The sequence below is a fragment of the Chiloscyllium plagiosum genome, chromosome 20 (genome assembly GCF_004010195.1).
Source record: "Chiloscyllium plagiosum isolate BGI_BamShark_2017 chromosome 20, ASM401019v2, whole genome shotgun sequence".
In the NCBI taxonomy this organism is placed as follows: domain Eukaryota; kingdom Metazoa; phylum Chordata; class Chondrichthyes; order Orectolobiformes; family Hemiscylliidae; genus Chiloscyllium; species Chiloscyllium plagiosum.
In genome coordinates, this window is record NC_057729.1 from 33,684,950 (window position 1) to 33,696,218 (window position 11,269).

The following is an 11,269-nucleotide window of genomic DNA, read 5'->3' on the forward strand; positions in this document are numbered from 1 at the left end:
CCTCCTGTATTCTTTGACAGTCCCTTATGCTTTCTGCTACTCCACCAATCTGTGTGCCATCTGCAAACTTGCTGATCATACCAATAGCCCTCTTCTAGATCATTTATGTATATTATAAATAACAGTGTCCCCAACACTGACCCCTGTGGAACACCACTGGTCACCTTTCTCCATTTCGAGAAACTCCCTTCAACTACTACTCTCTGTCTCCTGTTGCTCAACCAGTTCTTTATCCACCTAGCTAGAACACTCTGCACACCATGTGACTTCACTTTCTCCATTAGTCTACAATGGGGAACCTTATTAAACGCCTTACTAAAGTTCATGTATATGACATCAACAGCCCATCCTACATCTAACAATTTGGTCACTTCCTCGAAGGACTCTATTAAGTTGGTAAAGCACGATCTCCCCCACACAAAACCATGTCACCTATCACTGATAGGATCTATTTATATTTAGAAAAGAATGAGCTTATCTCTCAGTACCTCTCCAGCAACTTCCCCACAAAGTTATTTTGTGCTTCAGAGTTACAAAGCCTTTCCTCGTTTTAAAAAAAATTTTACACTTGTATTCTTGCAACCAAAGTTGAAAACCTCACATTTTGCCACATAATATTCCATCTTCCACTTCTTTGCACACTCGCCTAGCAGGTTCAAGTCCTTCTGCAGTATCTCTGCTACCTCAATACTACCTATCCTTCCTCTTATCTTTGTGTCATCTGCAAATTTAGCAACAACACTCTCAGTTCCTTCGTCCAGATTGTTAATGTATAACGTGAATAATCGTGGTCCTTTGGAATTCCAGAGGCTTGGAAGTCACTAGATGCTGTCCTGAAAAGGACTCCTTTATCCTTACTCTCTGCCTTCTGGGCTGTTATCTTATTTAGTAGCTTCTTGTATGACACCTTGTCAAAAAGCCTTCTGGAAATCTAAATAGATCGTGTTCACTGGTTCTCCATGGTCTGACTTGCTTGTTAACCTCTCAAAGAATTTGAACAAATTTGTCAGGCAGGGTCACCCCTTGATGAAGATCTGCAGACTCCGCCCTATTTTACTTTCACTTTTACACTTTTTTATTTTACTTTCAAGTTCTCTAATATCTTAACCTTAATATTGAACCCTAAAATCTTACCAACAATCGAGGTTCGGCTAACCTAAATATAGTTTTCTGTCTTCTGACTCGTTCCCTTCTTAAACAGAGGTGTTACATTGACAATGTTCCAGTCTTCTGAGATACTGCCTGACTCCAGTGATTCCTGAAAGTTCACTACATGCCTGTACAATGTCATCAGCTATCTCCTTCAGTCTATCTGGTCCTGGTGATTTTTCTACCTTTAGACTTCTCAGCTTCCCCAGCACTTTCTCCTTAGTGATGCCCACTACACTCACCTCTGTCCCCTGACTCTCTGGAAGTTCTGGTATGCTGATGGTATCTTCCACTGTGAAGATTGATGCCTATTAAACTGGGTAGAGTTGGTCGAGAACCTCCCTTACCCGTTCATCCAAGGTGGTTAGTATATATTCAGTTCCTTGGCTCCACATTACTACTTCCCCAGTCTCATTTTCCAGTCATCCAACGTCCACTCTTGTCTCTCCCTTACCTTTTAGAGATCTAAAAAAAACTACTGCAATCTTATATTACTACCTATGCTTCCCAATAATCTTCAGCACATTGTAAGCATTTTCTTTTGCTTTAATGCTGTCTTCCCTGACTTCCCTTGTCACCTCCCTCACCCCACTATTTACTTTACAGCCCTATCCACAACTCTATGCATGTGATTCTCCAGGACTCTGGTCCCAGCATGATTCAAGTGAGCCCATCCACTCGGATCAGCTCCTTCCTTCCCCATTCTCATGCTAATGTTGCATGAATTTGAACGTGTCTCTCCCACACCAGCCTTTTATCTACAAGTTTACCTCTTTAATATTGTTGACCCTGTGCCAATTAGCTGGTGGCTCAGATAGTAATTCAGGGATTGTTAACTTTTTGGTTCTGCTTTTTAATTTAGCTCCTAGCTGCTCACATTCCTTCAGGAGAACCTCTTTCCTCTTCTTACTAAGATTGTTGGTACCTATGTGGACCACGACAACTGGAATTTTTCCCTCCCACTCCAAGCTCCTCTACAGCCCAGATGAATTTTCCTCAACCTGGGCCCAAGTAGGCAACATAGCCTTTAGGACGCTCAATCCTGGCCACAAAGAATAGTGTCTATTCCCCACATTATAGTATCCCTGATTACAACTAGATTTCTCTTTTCTACCCCCTCTTGAATAGCTCCATCTATCACAGTGCTATGGTCAGTTTGCATATCATAATGTGAGCCCCTGCTCTCATACACACAGGAAACAAGAACCTTAAAGCTGTTAGACAAACTCAAGGGTTGAGGCACCTTCAGCCCTACCTCCTATACTCCTCTGCCTCCCTCGCTCATAGTCACACCCTCCTATCCCTCACCACTGACTGAATTCAAGGTAGTTAATCTAAGGCCTCTTGAAACACAGAGTCCAGGTAACTATCCCCCTCCTTGATGTTCCACAGAGCTTGGAGATGAGACTCCAGCTCATCAACTCTGAGCCACAGTTCCTCAAGCAACTAGCACTTGCTACAGATGTGGTCACTATGAACCACAATGGGGTCCACCAGCTCCCACACCATGCAGATACAACACATTGTTTGGCCAAGCATCTCTATTTTAATTACTTAGTTCTTAATTTGATTTTTAAAAATTTCCTACTGGTCTTTTAGTTTATAGCTTGTAAATATTTCCTCAATTTACTTCAATCTGAAAGTAACCTATAATTAATAGTCAAATTAGTAGCTGTCACCAACCAATGAACATACAGCTTCCCAGTGATATCACTCTAAAACCCTGATCCTGGGCTTCAATTTATCCTGTTAAAAGAAACTTGCAAAATATGAGCCAGAGAAAGCAAGCAATAAGCACTTCGTTCCATCTGCACTGAATTCCCACATTGCCTCCAAATTTCTGAACTACATACTCAATCTGGATGTCGTCTCTCCTTCCTGACCGTGTGAAGCTTACTGATCCAATGGGGAATTCAGTGATGGCAATATCCTTGAAAATCAAATAAAGGTACTTAGCTTTTCTCCAGTTTGAATTGGTCATTGCCTGGCACTTAGGTGGCATGAATGTCATTTGCCACTTATCCACTGAAACCTAGATGTTGTCCAGGTCTTTCTGCACATTGATATGGGTTCCTTCAGTATCTAAGGAGTCATGAATGGTGCTAAACATTGTGCAATCATCAGCAAGCATCCAATCTCTAACCTAATGAAGGGAAGGTTACTAATGAAGCAGCTGAAGATGATTCAGCTTAGGATTCCACCCTAAGGAACTCCTGCAATGATATCCTGGGACAGAAATTAATGATCGCCCAGAGCCATGACTACTATCACTTTAAACACGAGCTGTTAATCTTTGAATTCCATTGACCGATTTAATACCTAGGAATTTCATGGTTTGAAATGGTTTTAAAAATTACACTGATTAAAGTGGCATCATCTGACCAAGGTTAGCCAAGATGTGGAGGTGCTGGTGTTGGACCAGGGTGGACAGTGGTAAAAATCACACAACACCAGGTTATACTCAACAGGTTTATTTGAGAGTACAAACTTTCAGGGCGCTACTCCTTTGTCAGCTAGCTACCTGATGAAGGAACAATGCTCCGAAAGCTTGTACTTCCAAATAAACGTGTTGGATTATCACCGGGTGTTGTGTGATTTTTGTCAAGAGTGTGGTGCTGGAAAAACACAAAAGACGCCCACATTTTCATAACGCAAGGTTAGCTAAGTTAACTACATGTCACGAAACCAACGTGAAGTAAAAGCTAAAACCAGCCAGCCCCATGGGAGATGTGAAAAAAACCTCCATTTCCTGGGTTGATTTACATGGTTATGAGTAATTTCACATGTTGGAAACTCCACCCACAATTATGAAACTTGTCATATAACTTCTGTAGACACAAAATATCCAACTAGTTTATAGTTCAAGGAACCTACCTCTCTCTCTTTGTCTCTCTAAAAAAGAGAAATGCTTGGTGACAACACTATATGTGAAGAAACATCAGGAAATTGAACACTTAAAAGATAACTACAGCATCTATTACTGCTGACGGTCCAAGAAAACAACTAATCAAGTTAAAGACATACAAAGGAGCCTGAGGCCATCCTCACGTTGTACTGGCGAGTGTATGTGTGTGCGTGTGTGTTCTTTTCCCAGGGTTAGCAGGTATAAACTTGCTGTTTCTATATCAAAGATAATATTGTGTTAGTGTTTTGATGGTTTTCCTCCTAATTTTCTGCTATTATGTTACTGGAAGATGCAGGAAACCTCAAAACTATGCATTTCCATAAAATATACACTCATGAAAATTAAGTTAACAAATGGAAGTTCCAATTCAAGTTGGAACTCATTAATCTGACACCTGAACCAAGCAGGTTCACAGCACTCCAGGGCAATATTGATACTTAATGAGCCCATTTAACACACTAATTTGAAGTTAGAAGAGTGCACCTTTGACTGCACTGATTTATCTGAAGTTGAGTAGGATCACTTTGCAGACAAACTTAGAATAGATAAATTGGGCTTTTGTATGCCTAGTGTGCTACCTCTGAAACAGGAGGCCTGGGTTTAAGTCCCATCTACTCCAGAAATGTGTAATAACAACTGAGCAAGATGATTAGAAAGTAACCATAATGGATAAACTGATAAGTAACTAGATAAATGTGTGGGATTTCATATACTGGTAAATGATGCAGTTTTAGATAATTGAACTTTTAACCCTTATCATCCTGCATCTAAATTCTCTGGATTGGGGTAGTTTGGGAGCATTCATATGGAAGTAAAATGCAAAAAAATATGCAAAGGGTAATTCTGTGGCTGTAGATTTCTCATTAGTTCAGCTTGAATCTCCTAAACATGATTCTAGTCACCAAAATAAAATGTTCCACTAAAATATTAATCTAATATTCAAATTTAGGCTGTCACCAAAATCCTGTTTGATTAGACAAAATTAATTCACTAACAAATCACTAGTGATATGAAGCATCAACAACATTATACATGAATGAAAACATGGAAAGGGTTTCCTGTCTTGCAGAGCACATAAAAACACAGTTGCCATAAATGTCTTGAAGTACTTGAATCAATGAGTACCTGAAAACAGGAAGTTTTGCTTATACTTGGCAAATAAAATAGTTTGAAAATAACCATGCTACTGGTTGTAACTGACAAAATAACAAAAGTTGTACAATTATTGTTTACAATTAAAGTAATGAAACAAAATTACTTGAGTAATTGCTTGAGCTCTATGCTCTGAACACTTTATCCTTAAACTTACGATAACAGCATGCAGTTAGAGATACAGATCTTACTAATCTGTTACTAACTGCAAGATGTTTCCTGTGACTTGTTCAAGAAGGGCTTTGCAATTGCAGCACTTCCAAATCAGAATATTATGCATAATCAATTCACAAATAGGGATAATTAAAACTGCAAATATTCAATACTGTGATTAAGATTTGTTACAACTGGGAGAATCATGCATCTTTTAGCATCTTAAATTTAATCTGATTGCTGATCCATCTATTTGATCTAAATATTTTATGGATCTTATGATGTTATAGCTCAATCTCTTTGCCTGTAACAAGGCTTTATCCTGGGGATGTAAGCCAATATATATAAATTATAAAATTTAAATGTCATCCATTTTACAGCCTGATTCATTGTCAAATTATCTTGTCTCAGTGCAGTCGCATTTTCTGCTTCACTCCTACTCCCACTACTCCAGATATCACTCACAGCAAATTCTCAGCAATTTAATAATTCAGTATTTTGCACATTAGTTTTTTTTTCATAATCAAGAATGTATTTGAACTGAATTGAGTATGGCTTAGAAATTTGACCATACACTGTCAATTTTTTGAATGCTTTGTGGCCTCTTCATCTTATAGTACAGTGAACAGGAATAGGACATATATTATAAGCAGCAACTGTACCACATTTTTGGTGCAGGTAGACAAGTTAGCATCAGCAATGCCCATCCAAATTATACAAACCACAGAATATCCTTAATTTAGTTCTGCACTTTTTGCAAGATACACCTCCACAGATGCTGCCAGATCTGCTGAGTTTTGCCGGCATTTTCTATTTTTGTCTCTGAAGCAGCTGGGATCTTTTATCTCTGGCGCATAGGAGGTTGAGAGGTGACCTTATAGACATTTATAAAATCGTAATGGGTATAGATAAGTTGAATGGTAGGTTGATTTTCTCTAGAGGGGGGACTTTCAAAACCCGGAGCCTTATTTTTAAGGTGAGAGGAGAAAGATTTAAAAAGAACAAGGGGACAATATTTAATATAGAGAGTGGTTCGTGTGTGGAATGAACTTCCATAGGAAGTAATGGATGCAGATACAGTTACAGCATTTAAAAGACATTTGGATAAGTACATGATTGGGAAATATTTGGAGGGACATGGGCCTAGCACAGGCAGGTGAAAATGGTTTTGTTTGGGATTACGGTCAGCATGGACTGGTTGGACCGAGAGGTGTTTCCGTACTGTATGATTCTATGACTCCATGTCCCTTCAGAACTATTACCAGATATAACACTATCAGCTACCACAGAAATAGTTGTAGCCTGCCTCCACACTGTAGGGATTCTATGATTCTAAGATGAAAAATCATTCCATCTTGTGCTGCCTTCGTAGCTTAAGAGGAAATGATGGTGTAGTGGTGATGTCACGATTAATAATGCAGAGGCGCTTGCTAATGCTTTGGAGATATGGTTTCAAACCTCACAATAGCAGTTGATGAAATTTAGCTGCAACCAAAGATCTGGGATTAAAATGACAACTATCATCAATTGTGATAAGGACCCATCTGGTTCACCAATTGCCTTTAATGAATGAAATCAATCATCCTCATCTGGCCAAAAAAATGACTTCAGGCACAGAGCAATGTGGCTGACTCTTAACAGCCCTCTAAAATGGCCCAGCAAGTTACTCAGTTCAAGGTTAATTAGGGAGAGGCAACAAATGTTGAGCTTGCCAGTGATACCCACATCTCATGAAAGAATAAAATAAAAATAGGAGCAAACAGCAAAAATGCAAAACTGAACTGGAGGAGCTGACTGAGAAGGATGTACTATGGAGGAGATTATATCCACAGTGCGTACACATGGTATTTCCATTTTTTTAAAGAGGCTACTACTGTGCTATTTTACCTATTGAAGCCTTAGACAGCTTGAAATAATTACACAATTGTACCATTCACCCACCATTTTAGATTCCTGTATCAAATTTCAGGAATTTCCTGTTGGTGGGACATGATCTACAGCTCAAACAAAACCACACAAATTCAAAGCAGAGCAGTACAGCAGCCCCCATGTTATCATTACAAAAGTAAAATATTGCAGTTGTTTAAAATTCAATATAAGAATTGAAATTGAACATGCTTAGCTGTAGGCCAGTACTGATGATAAATCACTGACTAAAAGCAATAACTTGGAATTTCTCTCTATGGGTACAATATGACCTGCTGAAGAGAGAAACAGGTAAACTTTTCCAGTCTATAATCTTTCCTCAAATCTTCCCTACCTGCTGAGTATTCCCAACATTTTCTGATTGTTTTTTTAATCTCCTTTTCACTTTTCTCTTTCCTTTTCAATTCTTTGGTTTTCCTTTGGTGAGTTCTAAATTCCTCCCTATCCTCAGGATTACTACTATTTTTGCCAATGTTACAATCCTGTACATAAAACCATATGAAACAGGAACAGAAGTAGGCCAGTAATATAATCAAGCCTGCTCTACCAATCAATGTGATTGTGGCTGATCTGATTTTCCTCAGCACCACTTCCATGCAGATTAGATGGATGGGCCATGCTAAATTGACCATAATATCCAGGATTGTGCAATCTAATTGGATTATCTATGTAAAATGCATAGCTACAGGGACAGAGTAGGGAGGAATGCTCTTCGGAGGGTCGGTGTGGACTTGATGGGCTGATTAGCCTGCTTCCACACTGTAGGGATTCTATAATTCTAAGACGAAAAATCAATCCATCTTGCCTTTGAATTATATTTAATGACTGAGCCTTGACAGACCTCTGATAAAGAATTCCACAGATTGACTATCCTCAGAAAAAGGCAATTTCTCCTCATCTTTGTCTTAAACATATGACTCAGAGATTGTGTCGTCTGGATCTGGATTCCCCCACAAGGGGAAACAACCTTTTAGCATCTACTTTGTCAAAACTCCTAAGAATCTTATATGCTCCAATAACGTCACCTCACATTCTTCTAAACTCCAATGAGTACAGACACAACCTACTCAAGCTTTACTTAAACCCAAACCCAAACCCAAACTGGGTGTCACTGAGCAAGGTATTGCTGACCAGGCGCTGTCTGATGTCAATATTAATCACACCTTATATCACTTTACTGTTGATTGAGAGGAGACTGATGCAGTGGTAATTGGCTGGGTGGAATTTGTCCTTTCTTTTGTGTACATGACATTCCTGGGCAATTTTCCAATTGGCTGGGTAGATACCAATATTGTAACTCTACTGGAAGAATTTGGTTAGGGAAGTAGCAACTTCTGGAGCACCAGTTTTCAGTACTTTGCTGGAATGTTGTCAGGGCCCATAACCTTTGCAATATCCAGTGTCTCCAACCATTTCTGGAGCGGATAGAATTGGCTGAAGATTGGTATCCATAATTCTGGGGACCACTGGAGGAGGCTGAGATGGATCATCCACTCGATACTTCTGGCTGAAGATTTTTTTTAGATTACTTACAGAGTGGAAACAGACCCTTTGGCCCAACAAGCCCACACCGACCCACCGAAGCGCAACCCACCATTCCCCTACATTTACCCCTTCACATAACACTACGCGCAATTTAGCACGGCCAATTCACCTAACCTACACATTTTTTTTGGACTGTGGGAGGAAACCGGAGCACTCAGAGGAAACCCACGCAGACACGGTGAGAATGTGCAAACCCCACACAGTCAGTCGCCTGAGGCGGGAATTGAACCCAGGTCTCTGGCGCTGTGAGGCAACAGTGCTAACCACTGTGCCACCATGCCGCCCAGATTACTCTACATTTACCCCTGATTAATGCATCTAATGTACACATCCCTGGACACTATGGGCAATTTAGCATGCCCAATTCACCTAACCTGCATATCTTTGGACTGTGGGAAGAAATCGGAGCACCCAGAGAAAACCCACGCAGACACAGGGAAAGAATATGCAAACTCCACAAAGACAGTTGATTGAGGCTGGAATCGAACCCAGGTCCCTGGCGCTGTGAGACAGCAGTGCTAACCACTGAGCCACCACATCACCATTTGCTTTAGGCTTATCTTTTGCACTGATATGCTGGGCTTGAAGATAGGGATATTTGTGGAGCCTCCTCCTCAAGTGAGTTGTTTAATTTTTCATCACAATTTATACTTGGTAGTGTGGATGAGCAGAGGGATCTTGGTTTCCATGTACACAGATCTTTGAAAGTTGCCACCCAGGTAAATAGTGCGGTGAAGAAGGCATATGGCGTACTGGCTTTTATTGGTAGAGGAATTGAGTTCCGGAGTCCTGAGATCATGTTGCAGTTGTATAAGACTCTGGTGCGGCCACACCTGGAGTATTGTGTGCAGTTTTGGTCGCTACACTATAGGAAGGATGTGGAGGCACTGGAACGGGTGCAGAGGAGGTTTACCAGGATGTTGCCTGGTATGGTAGGAAGATCGTATGAGGAAAGGCTGAGGCACTTGGGGTTGTTTTCATTGGAGAAAAGAAGGTTTGGGGGTGACTTGATAGAGGTGTACAAGATGATTAGGGGTTTAGATAGGGTGGAAAAAGGTGAGTCAGCTATTACAAGGGGGCATAGCTTTAAATTAAGGGGTGGTAGGTATAGGACAGATGTTAGGGGTAGGTTCTTTACTCAGCGAGTTGTGAGTTCATGGAATGCCCTGCCAGTGCAGTGGTGGACTCTCCCTCTTTATGGGCATTTAAGCGGGCATTGGATAGGCATATGGAGGATAGTGGGCTAGTGTAGGTTAGGTGGGCTTGGATCGGCGCAACATCGAGGGCCAAAGGGCCTGTACTGCGCTGTATTCTTCTATGTTCTATGTTCTATGTTCTATGACTGGATGTGGCAGGAGAGCAGAACTTAGATCTGATCAATTATTTATGGGATCTATCTAGCGGTCTATCACTTGCTGCTTATGCTGTTTGGCATAGTAGTCCTGTTTGGCAGCTTCACCAGGTTGACACCTCATTTTCAGATGCCTGATGCTGCTCCTGGCATGCCCTCCTGCACTGAACCTAGGTGGATCCCCTGGCTTGATGGCAATGGTTAAATGGGAGGGATATGCTGGAATATAATTCTGCTGTTATTGATGGCCCACAGCACCTCATGGATGCTCAGTCATTGATGCTAGGTCTGTTCGAAGTACCATTTAACAAAGTGATAATGCCACGTAAAATGATGGAGGTTATTCTCAATGTGAAGGCGGGACTTTATGTCCACAAGGACTGTGATCACTCTTACCAGCACAGTAATTTCCTGCTAGTAGAAGGGTCAATAACCAGGGGACATAATTTAAGGTAAGAGATTGGTAGATCTAAACTATGAGATAGAAAGCTAAGGGGAAAGGTGGGGAACTTCTTTTTTCACTTAGAGTTTATAGGATTCTGTGAAAGGATGACTGAGTCAGAAACTCTCATAACATATAAACAGCCTTTGGATATTCACTTGTGTTGCCATAGCCTCCAGGGCTAGGAACCAAGACCTGGAAAATGGGATTTCTGTAGATCTTTGTTGATAGTTGTAGACATAGTCTGAATGTCCTCCATATGTAACTATCTATAAGTATTATATTGGAAGTTTTCCAATCTTCAATGACTTTTCCAGAATCTAAAGATTCTTGGCAGATTTTTTATCAAATATATCCTCTATCTCTGTAGCTTCTTTCTTTAGTATCCTCAGATGCAAGGCCCAGAGAACAAATTGGATTTAAGCTCCTCTTCATTTCTCTAATGATTCTTCTCTAGGGATAATTATCGCATTTATTTCCTCTCCCCCATTTGCCCCTTGATTATTTATTATATTTGGCATGCTAATCGTAACATCTACTGTGAAGACTAATGCAAAATATCCATTCAAATCCTGTTCTGTTTCTATTTCCTGGTCCTCCATTATTATTTCTCCAATCTAATTCCCTCATGTTCACTCTGGCCTCT